The sequence below is a fragment of the Suncus etruscus genome, chromosome 4, assembly GCF_024139225.1.
Source record: "Suncus etruscus isolate mSunEtr1 chromosome 4, mSunEtr1.pri.cur, whole genome shotgun sequence".
NCBI classification, from domain to species: Eukaryota; Metazoa; Chordata; class Mammalia; order Eulipotyphla; family Soricidae; genus Suncus; species Suncus etruscus.
The window spans coordinates 127,647,134-127,660,485 of NC_064851.1; the positions used below are offsets into that span (position 1 = coordinate 127,647,134).

General features: G+C 38.1%; 1 pseudogene; it reads right to left on the reverse strand.

The window, feature by feature from the left end:
* Positions 1 to 3,852: 3,852 nt before the first annotated feature.
* Positions 3,853 to 4,621, reverse strand: LOC126007220 (serine/threonine-protein kinase Chk1-like; annotated as a pseudogene).
* Positions 4,622 to 13,352: the final 8,731 nt, after the last annotated feature.

A 13,352-nucleotide genomic window follows, 5' to 3' on the forward strand; every position in this document is an offset into this window, starting at 1 on the left:
AACCTCTTTAATTAATTGTGTTTCTGAACTAGTTAATTCACCTACCTTCTTTTTTATGTTGTTTTGAGGCCACATCTTGGAAGTTCTCATTCTGGAAGGGTTCAGGGGTCATGTATTGTCAGTAATTGAACCTGTGGTCAACCACATGCAAGGCAAGTACCCCATCCACTAATCTAGCTTCAGTCTCTACTTCAAAATCTCTAATGCTGGCATCCTTTTTGTTTGTTTGTTTTGTTTTTTAGGCCACAGCCAGCAGCACTTAGGGGTTACTCCTGGCTCTGCACTCAGAAATTGCCCCTGGCAGGCTTGGGGGACCATATGGATGCCAGGAATCAAACCCAGGTCCATCTCTAGGTCTGCTGAGTGCAAGGCCAATGCCCTGTCTGCTGGTGCTATCTCTTTGGGCCCTGATGATAACATCTTATGTCAAAATTCAACCAAGTAAAACTCTCTATAATATAATACAATATAATAGTATTTAATATTATAAATAGAATTAAGCAATAATAAGCTGGACATTTAGAAGAACCAATTACTTATTCCTGGCCACAGAATAAATACCAAATATGTTAGTTGTACTTATGACAACAAAGTCTAATTATTAGCATAGAAAAGGAAAAGTTGGGGCCAAAGAGGTGGCACTAGAGGTAAGGCATCTGCTTTGCAAGCACTAGCCTAGGACAGAGAGCAATTCTATCCCCTGGCGTCCCATACGGTCCCCCCAAGCCAGAAGCTATTTCTGAGCACATAGCCAGGAGTAACCCCTGAGCATCAATGGGTGTGGTCCAAAAGCAAAAAAAAAGAAGAAGAAAGAAAGAAAGAAAGAAAGAAGAAGAAAGAAAAGAAAGAAAGAAAGAAAGAAAGAAAGAAAGAAAGAAAAAGAAAGAAAGAAAAGAAAGAAAGAAAGAAAGAAAGAAAAGAGAGAGAGAGAAAGAAAGAAAGAAAGAAAAAAGAAAGAAAGAAAGAAAGAAAGAAGAAAGAAAGAAAAAAAGAAAGAAAGGAAAGAAAGAAACAAAGAAAGAAAGAAAGAAAGAGAAAAAGAAAGAAAGAGACAAAGAATGAAAGAAAGAAAGAAAGAAAGAAAGAAAGAAAGAAAGAATGAAAGAAAAAAAAGAAAGAAAGAAAGAAAGAAAGAAAGACAGGAAAGAAAGAAAGAGAAGAGAAAGAGAGAAGAGAGAAAAAAAGAGAGAGAAAGAAAGAAAGAAAGAAAGAAAAAAGAAAGAAAAAAAGAAGAAAGAAAGAAGAAAGAAAGAAAGAAGAAAGAAAGAAAGAAAGAAAGAAAGAAAAAGAAGAAAGAAAGAAAGAAAGAAAGAAAGAAAGAAAGAAAGAAAGAAAGAAAGAAAAGAAAGAAAGAAAGAAAGAAAGAAAGAAAGAAAGAAAAAAAAGAAAGAAAGAAAGAAAAAAGAAAAGTAAAGCAAGACCTAATGTATATGGTAACCAATGTAGTTCATTAATGTTAAAATATATATACTAGGGCCCGGAGAGATAGCACAGCGGCATTTGCCTTGCAAGCAGCCGATCCAGGACCTCAGGTGGTTGGTTCAAATCCGGTGTCCCATATGGTCCCCCGTGCCTGTCAGGAGCTATTTCTGAGCAGACAGCCAGGAGTAACCCTGAGCACCGCCAGGTGTGGCCCAAAAACCAAAAATATATATACTATAGTAGGATCTGGACAGATAGTAAAAAAAACTATCTTGTATGTGATAGTCTTGTATGTGAAAAGCCTGAGTTTGAATCACAGAACCACATGACCCCAACCTCTGACTCAACACTTCACTGATACCCTCCAAGCTCTACTGGGTGCAACCCTGGTGGCCCAGCATGGCTGGGGTCAAGCATTATACCTCATATCACACAGCAGGACAAAGAATCAACAGAAATGTTCCCCAAATCAAATCCCCCTCACTACTGCTGGGAAAATATCTCAGATATATGTGCAGATAAGTTTTTATATATAATATGATAATGTCACAAAATATCAGCAAGTTTTATCTCTACTAAAGTAATAATAACCCACATGATAACTTTCAGTTTATTCCAAATTAATTTTTTAAAATCCTAGTTTAATGATGAATTTTATGCTCGTTCTATGAACATTTAACTCATTATAAAGAAAAATATCATCAAGTTGATTTATGAATAGATTATAAAATATATTATTATCTAAAAGCTTCTTATTATCAGTTGCATCAAAAGCATAAATTTGAGGAACATTTTTTTTGCTTTGTTTTGTTTTGGGGCCACACCGAATGGCGCTCAGGGGTTACTCCTGGTTCTGTGTTCAGAAATCGCTCCAGGCAGGCATGGGGGACCATTTGGGATTCCTGAATTCAAACAAACACCAGTCCTAGGTCGGCCACTTGCAAAGCAAATGCCCTACCACTGCGCTATCTCTCTAATCCCTGAGGATAACTTTTGATATAATGAAATATATTCTGACTTTGAGTTTGTTCTTGTTGTTGTTTTTAGTTCACACCTGGTGGGGCTCAGGAATTACTCCTTGTTCAAAAATCCCTTCTGGTAGGCTCAGGGAACCATATGGAATAAAACCATATGAGGATAAAACCAGGTCAGTTAACATTGCAAGGCAAAAATATCAGCTGTTCTATCCCTGCTTTAATTATTTTTATGTTAACAATAAATTTTACCTTAATTTTTGTTTGGCTATTTGGGGGCTCCACCCAGTGGTAATCAGCGCTTACTTTGCATATAGAGATCACTCCTGGTGAAGAGGGGTGTTCTTTACATGACTGAAACTCAACTGCAATCATATTTGCAATCAAGGTGTTTAAATAAAGGTATTAATAAAAAAAAAAAGACTTGAGTGTAGTTCTTTAGGATTTTGAAGTCCAGCCTCCTGATAACTAAGCCTTACAGGAGTCAAGAATGAATTTGTATTGCTGGACTGTGGCCATTAGCTTCACAGTGATTCTCTCAATGGGCAATCCCATTCTTTCGTTTTGTTTTGTTTTCATTTTCCAAAATACAATTTATTTCTATAATGAAGAACTAAAATATAGTTTTGAAAGTAGAATAAAAGTAGAAAAAATACTTGGGCCGGGCGGTGGCGCTGGAGGTAAGGTGCCTGCCTTGCCTGCGCTAGCCTAGGACAGACCGCAGTTCGATCCCCCGGTGCCCCATATGGTCCCCCAAGAAGCCAGGAGCAACTTCTGAGTGCATAGCCAGGAGTAACCCCTGAGCGTCACAGGGTGTGGCCCAAAAACCAAAAAAAAAAAAAAAAATACTTTAAATGTGCAACAGTAATTTTAGGGGAATAAAGGGTCAAGCAATATTTTACATATTATTAACTACACTGGAAAAAGCATAGCTACTTGTCATTTTTAATTAATAGTCATAATTTAAAACCAGTGTATAGTACCCGGTCACAGGCCTTTTGAAGACATCAATACAAAGTATATGTCTATGTTATTTTGAAGTCTGCTTTACTTCAGAGACGAATAACTTGGATATCCCCAAAGTCATAAGGATTGTCTTTACAAATTCAAACAGCCAGGAAGAAAGGTATACTTTCTAGTAAGTCAGTAGAAATAGAACAATCTTGCATTATCTTGGTCTAAAAGCTGGTAAATTCATGTGCCCTTAAAGCTTAGTATCTATCTGATGGATCTCAAATTTAGATACTAATCAAAAAATTATCTAATGAGTCTTCTTCATTCTTTCCCCAAAGTTTTACTAACAGTGAAGACATAGGTATCATGTGTATGCAAAATGTGTGTGAAGAGTAGACTGTTTGGTTACCAAGGGAGATGTCTTCAGGGCCCACTGCTGGCCTGGATAATTTCCACATAGCACCACTCTATTCACCAGGAAATCCCGGAGTCAGTGGATCTATCATGTGACAGGAAACCAAACTTGGCTGCTGACATCACTCAGCTTCCCTTTGATCTTCAGGAACTGTCTCTTGAATTTCAATCCATCCCCCTTAGAAAGTCGGAAATCAACCAAGATTTTCTCATCCATTTCTACCAAATTAATTTTAAAAATCAATTTATTGTTTCTCCTATCAGTTATTGATACAGTAACCTGATTCATGCAACTTTTCTTCCACTAATAACCCGATTTCTCACAAATCTCTTTCAGCAATTGATAAGATTTATTGGCATCCAACTTGATAAAGAACCGAGTCATTCTTTTCACTAAGTGCTGCCATGGGTTCTGTGAAAACCTCAGGGTACCAAGTAGTTGGCTATTGAGAAGCATGTGGTCAGGGCACGTGGGCTGGGAGAAGCTGATGCCCTGTATGCGTTTGCTGAGGTCTGAGGGGCTGCTGTCCCACAAGGACAGGGGAACTAGAAAACTTTACATTTTTTTCAGTGGAATCACTGTTCACTTGGGAGAAGTCTAAATTGGACCGAATATGCTTCGAGAACCCACTAGAAGAGTCTGGTATACCACCTGAAGTGCCCTAGGCCTTTTGGCCCCTTTCTTGAGTGTGAGTGGTTTGTAACATTGATCCTTTTTTTTTTTTTTTTTTTATGTATGGGATGGTGATCGTTAGGATGGATTCTCAACTAGGATCTTATGCAGCAGAGCTAGAGGAGCAGAATTGAATTTTTCCCCCCCAAGGGCTAAGGTCCCATTGCAGTTCTCCAGCCAACATTGCGGTGAGCACGATTGCCCCGGGCAATCCCATTCTAATAATTTATAAGAATGGGGGTTGGGGGACCGGAGAGATAGCATGGAGGCAATGTGTTTGCCTTGCATCAGAAGGTCGATGGTTCGAATCCCGGCATCCCATATGGTTCCCTGTGCCTGCCAGGAGCGATTTCTGAGCGTGGAGCCAGGAGTAACCCCTGAGCGTTGCTGGGTGTGACCCAAAAACAAACAAACAAACAAGAATGGGGGTCGGAGAGATAGTGAAGAGGTTCAGGCATTTGTCCTGCATGTGGCTGTAACAACAAACCTTGTTTGTCCCTGGTACCACAGATGGTCCCCAGAGTACTACTAAATATCCATCCTGAGCAGAGTTAGGAGTGCCTAAACACTATTGGGTTTCTCCCCCTAAAAAATAATGAAAGGAAGAAGTTGATCTAATAAAATGCTTATATTTTGAAATTATTTCTATGAGATCTCACATTTTATTCACTATCCAGGAGCCTGAGACTTTTGGATGAAATACAAATCACAAGCAAGAAATCATGAGCTTAAGGTAAAAACGTTTTTAGAAATCCAATAGTGTGTAGGATTCAAAAATCTTCCTTGTTCCTCTCCTAATTCCCCAAGTGGCTCTAGATGAGCAAGAAGCAGACATCTATTAAGCCACTGAAACTTGACAGTAATCCCTCTGAAATTAATACAGAAACAGGGTTTTAAAATGGAACATCATTACAACAAAACCCTAAAAGTTTGACCTGCTTTCAGCAGAGGGAGTTGAGGATTCTGGGGACAGAGATGGCAAACTGGAGATCTATGATGTGCAGAGACACGACATTTTAATGGCTACCTGAGATAGCCCTGACATAGTCTATGAGCCAGAAACCAAGGAGGGTGGAAAACGAGGTCAGCCATGCACAGCAATGGTTACAAACTCTGATTGCAGAATATTGGGAGAATTAGGGGATCTTGAGGAAAAATTGGTCAGTTGTAAGAAATAAATGAAAGGGATAGTTTAGAAATGTAAGGCCTTGAACGACTGGAAAAGGTGACTGTTCCTAGATACAAAGCAGCAAATATGAAAGTGAGAAAGATTTAGTGACAAAGCTAGTCAATAAATTCAAACAGGCTTTGTATTAGTAAAAATAAACCTCTCCTCTTTTAGGTCACTAAGATTTGCCAGTTGCCTTTTTTAAACAGTTAATGTTCCTTTAACTGATAAACATTTGAGTATTTAATAAATGAAATAGTCTTTATAACCAATAAATGTAGCATGTATGCATATATAAGTGTAAACAGATTCTAGAAGAACTATATCTTTTTTTTTCTCCCACCCCCAGAAGAACTATATCTTAGTTGAATAAAATCATTTGATTTTCCCAGGTTTTATTGAGGTTTTAATGAAACAATTTCAATTTTAACAGTGTTGCTAGAAGTATTAGTATTTGTACCAGCGATACTCAATATTTACTACTAAGATTGTTGTGATCCTTGATTTTAATTTTCAACATCTTCTATTTTTTCAGTTGCTGAAATTCTTGCTTTTTTTTATCAATGAATTCTAAAATTTAACTGTTTTCATACTCTGGTGAGAGTGAGAGTAAAGACATTTATTTATTTATTTATTTATTTATTTATTTATTTATTTATTTATTTATTGTTTTTTGTTTTTGATTTTTGGTCCACACCCGGCGGTGCTCAGGGGTTACTCCTGGCTGTCTGCTCAGAAATAGTTCCTGGCAGGCATGGGGGACCATATGGGACACCGGGATTCTAACCAACCACCTTTGGTTCTGGATTGGCTGCTTGCAAGGCAAACACTGTTGTGCTATCTCTCCTTGCCCTATTTTTTTAAATTTTTAATAATATTTTATTTAAACACCTTGATTACAAACATGATTCTGATTGGGTTTCAGTCATGTAAAGAACACCCCCATCACAAGTGCAACATTCCCATCACCAATGTCCCATGTCTCCCTCCTCCCCACCCCTGCCTGTACTCTAGACAGGCTTTCTATTTCCTTCAAACATACTCATTGTTAGGATAGTTTTCAATGTAGTTATTTCTCTAACTAAACTCATCACTCTATGTGGTGAGGTTCATGAAGTGAGCTGTAACTTTCAGCCCTCCTCTCTTTTGTCTCTGAAAATTATTGCAAGAATGTCTTTCATTTTTCTTAAAACCCATAGATGAGTGAGACCATTCTGCATCTTGCTCTCTCTCTCTGACTTATTTCACTCAGCATAATAGAGTCCATGTACATCCATGTATAGGAAAATTTCATGACTTCATCTCTCCTGATGGCTGCATAATATTCCATTGTGTATATGTACCACAGTTTCTTCAGCCAGTCATCTGTTGAAGGGCATCTTGGTTGTTTCCAGAGTCTTGCTATGGTAAATAGTGCTGCAATGAATATAGGTGTAAGGAAGGAATTTTGGGGCTTTTTTTTTTTTTTTTTGGTTTTTGGTTTTTGGGCCACACCTGGTGGTGCTCAGGGGTTACTCCTAGCTCTCTGCTCAGAAATAGTTCCTGGCAGGCATGGGGGACCATATGGGATACTGGGATTTGAACCAATCACCTTAGGTCCTGTATTGTCTGCTTGCAAGGCAAACACCACTGTGCTATCTCTCTGGCCCCAGGAAGGGATTTTTGTATTGTATTTTTGTGTTCCTAGGGTATATTCCTAGGTGTGGTATAGCTGGATTGTATGAAAGCTCAATTTCCAGTTTTTGGTGGGAGTAAAGACATTTAGGTTGAAAATAAATAAGAAATATTATTCCCATTACTAGGGCAAGAGAGATAGTGCAGTGGGGAGGTGCTTGCCTTGCAGGAAACTGACCCAGGTTCAATCTCCAGGATTTAATAATATGGTCCTCTGAACACTGCCAGTAGTAATTCCTGAACTGAGATCCAGAAACAAGCCATATCCAGTGTGATTCAAATCAAAACAAAACAAAACAAAACAAAAAATACAAGCATATTACCACCACCAAATTTCCATCACTTGTTTTTAAGCCTTTTTAAACACAGTTGGTAAGAACAAAATTAAATCTATCCAAAGGGAAAATGTAAAAGGCACTATAGAAATGCCAATCATCATTTTCATTATTATTTTAAGTGACTTTATACTTCTAGTTCTGTTGGTGAATTAAAATGTTAAGGTTTAACAATCTTGTCACAGTTGTTTTTCTCTTTACAAGTCATCCAACTTCTAATGATAGGGACATCTAAGTATTATGAAATGAAGAAACAGGTTAAAGTATATGGTTAGTGTGATACAAACAAATTTTGAAGCCAAAATTATTCCAAATAATATTCTTAGGCAAAGACCATAGCTCCATGTTAATAAACACATGCCTGATTCAAAGGAATTAAAAGCTATCTTTGGGGCCCGGAGAGATAGCACAGCGGCGTTTGCCTTGTAAGCAGCCAATCCAAGACCAAAGGTGGTTGGTTCGAATTCCAGTGTCCCATATGGTCCCCCGTGCCTGCCAGGAGAGGAGCTATTTCTGAGCAGACAGACAGGAGTAATTCCTGAGCACTGCCAGGTGTGGCCCCAAAAAAACAAAACAAAAAAAAACAAAAAAACAAAAAAAAGCTATCTTTAATAAATTTTGAAATAAAACAGGCTTCCATTAGATAAGCTAAATTAACATAATAGTACTGACATTTTTTTAGATTTTTAGTCTTACTAGATATGTAAATTATAGTGGGTAACTTACCTGTGAAGATCTTGAAAGGGTTATGCAGAAGTAATATATTATTTATTTTCAATTACTGCTGAAACCTGGAAAAATGTACTTCAATGAAACCTCTAAAATTTGAGCTCTCCTTACCTACCCACTGAGTCTTTCCAGACTGACATACATCATCTCTTTCCTGCATTAGAGCAATCACTTCCCTGGTGATCACTTAGATCTTGGCCTTGCCTACTGAATGATATAGAGCTGCCCATGTGGTCACTGTAAAATAAAAATTGAATCAAGTCACAGCTCTGCTCAAATCCCTCCTGTGACTCCCAATTTTACTTAGAGAAAAAAGCTAAAGATCCTCTGCTGTCCACAAGGCATTCTGCCTATGTTCTGGCTCCCCTGTTGCTCAGATCTTTTCCATTTCTGATCCCTACATTTCCTGCAACTGTTGTTGGGAACCCACTCTCCTCAATGACAAGTATCATCCACTTTCCCAAAAGTTCATATTCCTATTCAAGCAATTTGACTTCAGGAATGACTTAGATCAGTATGTTTTGGGGATCCAAAATAATTCTAAGGAGGATACTTTTGCAATAAAAGGTGAAAAGCATAAGTAATATCTGTCATTGGTTTAGCAACAATCTTTAGAGTGAGGGAGAGAACATACTGGATACAGAAAGGGTGGCATCACCAAGTTATTTTTCCCCTAGAAGCTATTTTATCCATATACATTTATAATAATTGCTTCTTTTTTATGTAAAATTTCATTTACAAAGGGTTTGATCAATGTTTCAGAAAGTGAGACAAACCTGGAGTCACAAGGTTAATACCAATCTTTAGGTGTTGACTTCAGTATCATTATTGTTCTGCTTCTCATAAACTGTCTTCCCTGAAATCCTACCTTGCAAACGACCAACCCAGTTCTAGCTCTGGCACCCATATGATTCCCAGAGCTCCACTTAGAGTGATCCCTGAGGGCAGAGGCAGGAGCAAGCCCTGAGCATTGCCAGGTGGCCCACAAACAAGCCTAAGAATGAAAGCTAAACTCCCAACCCTTCCATTCTCCTCCACTCTCTACGTCTACACCTTCTAACCTGCTTATTTTCTCCTTTGGAAACACATTTCATCTCCCAACATACTTTATAACTTATTTCATGTTATTTATTGCTTCTCCATATTCATCAAATATAAGATCCATAGGAATAGGTAATATTTACTTCATTCGTTGATGTATCCCCACTTCTTAAAACAGCCTGGTTCTCTGAGGCATTCAAAAGTATTTGATTAAATAATTAATAACTTGTTATTAAAATCTAACTTACTAATAAAATTAAAATAATGATTTATACAGGACACCTTGTTCATAGAAGACTCTGGTATATTTCCATTTTCTTTGCCTAAATAATAGTAACTTTATTATTAAAATTATTTTCCTGAAGTCTCCAATTTATAATCATTCATCATTGGTTATTTCTAAACTCAAGGCCAGCAGTTATTGATGTTTTCATATACTTGTGATAATGTAAAATGTGAAATTCATCACATAACATTTTTTTATTTAATTTTTATTTTGATCATAGTGGCTTACATATTGTTGACAATAATATTTTAGGTACATATTTACATAAAATCAGGGGGGATTTCCATCACCAATTTGTCCTCCCTACACCTCCATTTTTGTCCTACCTCCCATATGCTCTTCCCTCACCCCCAGGGATGCCAGAATATGTTGTCCCCTCTGTATCTAGCCTAATACTTAGTAGTCTTGCACCTGTTTGGTCCTGGTGCCTCCTTTATTTCCCCCTCTAACTGGGGGGCAGGACTAGCTAGTTCAAGTTACGTGATTTTATTTGAAGAAGAGAATAGTAGTAAACTGGGGTAAAAGTCTAATACGCAGAAAATAAGCGGAATTCTTCTAGAGGGTCTCATCCTCAATTTGAGAGATGAAGGAGAAAAAGGTGAAACACTCCACCAGTACAAAAAGAAGTGTCAAATATCCAGTGAGGACTCCAACAATAACGCTAAGCACCACACCACCAACAACAACAACAAAAAACCACCACAGTCTTGAGATAAGAAACATGGCAGAGCACATAAAGAAAGAAAAGAAAAGAAAAGAAAAGAAAAGAAAAGAAAAGAAAAGAAAAGAAAAGAAAAAAAAGTGTAAATGGGGGCAACAGCTTCAATAACCACACCAAAACAAAGAAATCAACCAAAAATAGATAGGTAAATAAAAATAATAATGAAATTCATCACATAACATTTAACCTTTGAACTGATTTTACTGTGTCTTCAATTTTTTCATTCTATGGTGGGTACAAATGTTTATAACAAATTCCTTATGACTTGCAAGTCATAAGTTGCTTATGACTTACAAATTTGTTTCTGCCATTATGATAAGATTTTTTTCAAATAAATAATTTGATGATAGCACAAAATGATGACTAACAGTAGTGTTCTTGATGATGCTATTGCTTTTGTCTTATTTGCTAGATTTAACTCTCATTGTGGATTCTTTCTTGTTTGATTTTAGTACTAAAGGCCATGTGTTCACTTAAAAGTATTCTGTTGTTGGCTTTACAAGAGGATTTACTACTAGTTTGCATATTCTCAAGAAGTCCATGTCTTATTATATATATATATAGATAGATAGATAGATGGATAGATAGATATAGATATAGATAGATGTATGTATGTATGTATTAAATCATGCAATAGCACAATAGCACAGGGGTTAGCATGAGCAGCCAACATAAATTTAATTCCCGCGTCCACATCCCCGAGCCTGCCAGCTCTGAGCATAGAGTCAGGAATAACCCCTGAGCATACTAGCTGCGGCCCAAACAAAAAACAAAACACAACAAAGTTAAAATTCATGCAACAATGTCTTCTGTAAAATAGCATTTCTAGGAAATACAAGGAAATTCTTTTCAGTATGGACTAATGACATGTTCAGCCACTGTGTGATGTTTCTGTGTAATTCAATCTGTGTAATTCAATTATAAGAAAGAATTACAATGAAAGAATTGCAGAGGCGAAAGAGATAGAGTAAAGGTTAAAATTTTGTCTTGCTCAATACCCAGCACTGTTTATAGTCTTCTAAGAATCAATAAGAGTCTCTGATATAGAGCCAGGAGTAATCCCTGAGCACTGTGGGGTGTGCCCCACCCACCTAAAGAAAGAAATAGTAGTATAGGAGTTAAGTCCCTTGTCTTGAGTGCAACCATATCTTCTCTGTTCCTCATTCAAATCTATGCACCACATCTGGTCTCCTGAATACTGTCAGGGATTACTCCTGAGAACAGCCAGGAACAGCCCTAAGCAACACAAGGTATGCCACTCCCAAACTCAAAAGCCAACAACTTGGCCAGAAGCCTTAGCCAAGAGACAATGTGGTGGTTAGAGACAAGCTGAGATGAGCTCTTCTATTGAACTGTTTGCCTGGTTGGTTGAGAATTGCTGGTGGGACCCCTGAGCCACTTAAGTGCTACTTGGGAAACCCTCAAATAAATATACTTTGGGCTGGAGAAATAGTATTAGGGTTAAGACACTTGTTAGCATCATGGGGGAGAGAACAATTGACAGGGAGGTGGGGTGGGGAGGAATGAGAGAGGAAGGAGGGAGAGGACTTAAAGCCTGGTCCAATGCAGAGTAGCAATGGTTTTCTCACAATCTATAAACATTCCTAGTGACAGGAACCTTGCAGGTAATTAAAAATATTTAATTAACTTAGCTGAAAATTTTTTTTCCTACTTCGGATGAACACTTATCCTTACCCAAAGACTTCGTGTTTGTTGGGCTTTGATACTTGGGAAGTGGTTTCAGAAATAGAATTTCCATTTCCCTGGTATCTGATTTTGAGGGGCACCAGGTTGTCAGGGCTGAGTGAAGAGCACAGTCATAGCTGGCTGGCTGGCTGCAGAGGCCATGCACTATATATCTGCTTCCCAAGGGGACTGCATATTGGCTATTTATGTTTTAAGTTGCACTGAGCATTAATTGTCTTGAATCTTCACTTTTATTTGATAGGACTAGTATAAAATTAGGTGCAGGGTATTTTATTTTCTCTGAGCATAGAAAATTCAAGGTGTAAAAAAGATATTTGATTAAGAATTAGAAGAATCGCCGAAGAGATAGCATAGAGGTAGGGTATTTGCCTTACATCCAGAAGGATAGTGGTTCAAATCCCAGCATTCCATATGGTCCCCCATGCCTGCCAGGGGCGATTTCTGAGCACAGAGCAAGAAGTAACCTCTGAGCACTGCCATGTGTGACCCTCCCCCCCCCCAAAAAAAAAGAATTAGAAGAATCCGGAACAGTGGGATGACTGGCTCATCATAGTTGTCCTTGAAAAGTTGAATCTAGTTTCAGATGGAATTTGTAAGTCCATCTTTTTGCACTTTAAAGGGCAAGCAAACAAAATCTCCTGACTGAGAATGGTCTGTTTCAGTGTTTTCTCCATCACCTAGGGCATCCATTGTCACCTCTCTTACTAACTCATCAAAAATTAGATGTGGGGGCCAAAGCGATGGCACAGCAGTAGGGCATATGCCTTGCACGTGGCTGACCCAGGATGGACCTCAGTTAGATCCCCCCACCTTCCCAACATCCCATATGGTCCCCCAAGACAGGAGCGATATCTGAGCGCATAGCCAGGAGTAACTCCTGAACATCACCGGTGTGGCCCCAAAACCAAAAAAAAAAAAAACCAAAAAAACAAACCTAGATGTGATAACATCTAGTCCCTTCAAGAAAAGACATGAAAAAGCCCCAAACTACAGCCAAATGCTCATCCCTATAACACCCATGAGGGTATTATTGTGTGAGTTAATTTAAGTTACAATTTCAACACCATTCAAAGCAATACCTGGGACAGAAGTGGTAGCACAGAGGGCAGGTTGTTTGCTTTGTACAGAACTGATCCCTCGATTGTATATGGATCCTGAGTACCCCGGAGTAATCTCTAAGCACAAATCTAGATTGTATCAGAAATTATAACTAAAAGGGTTCTTGTGAAGAAATTAGTGTCCTTATAAAAAGGA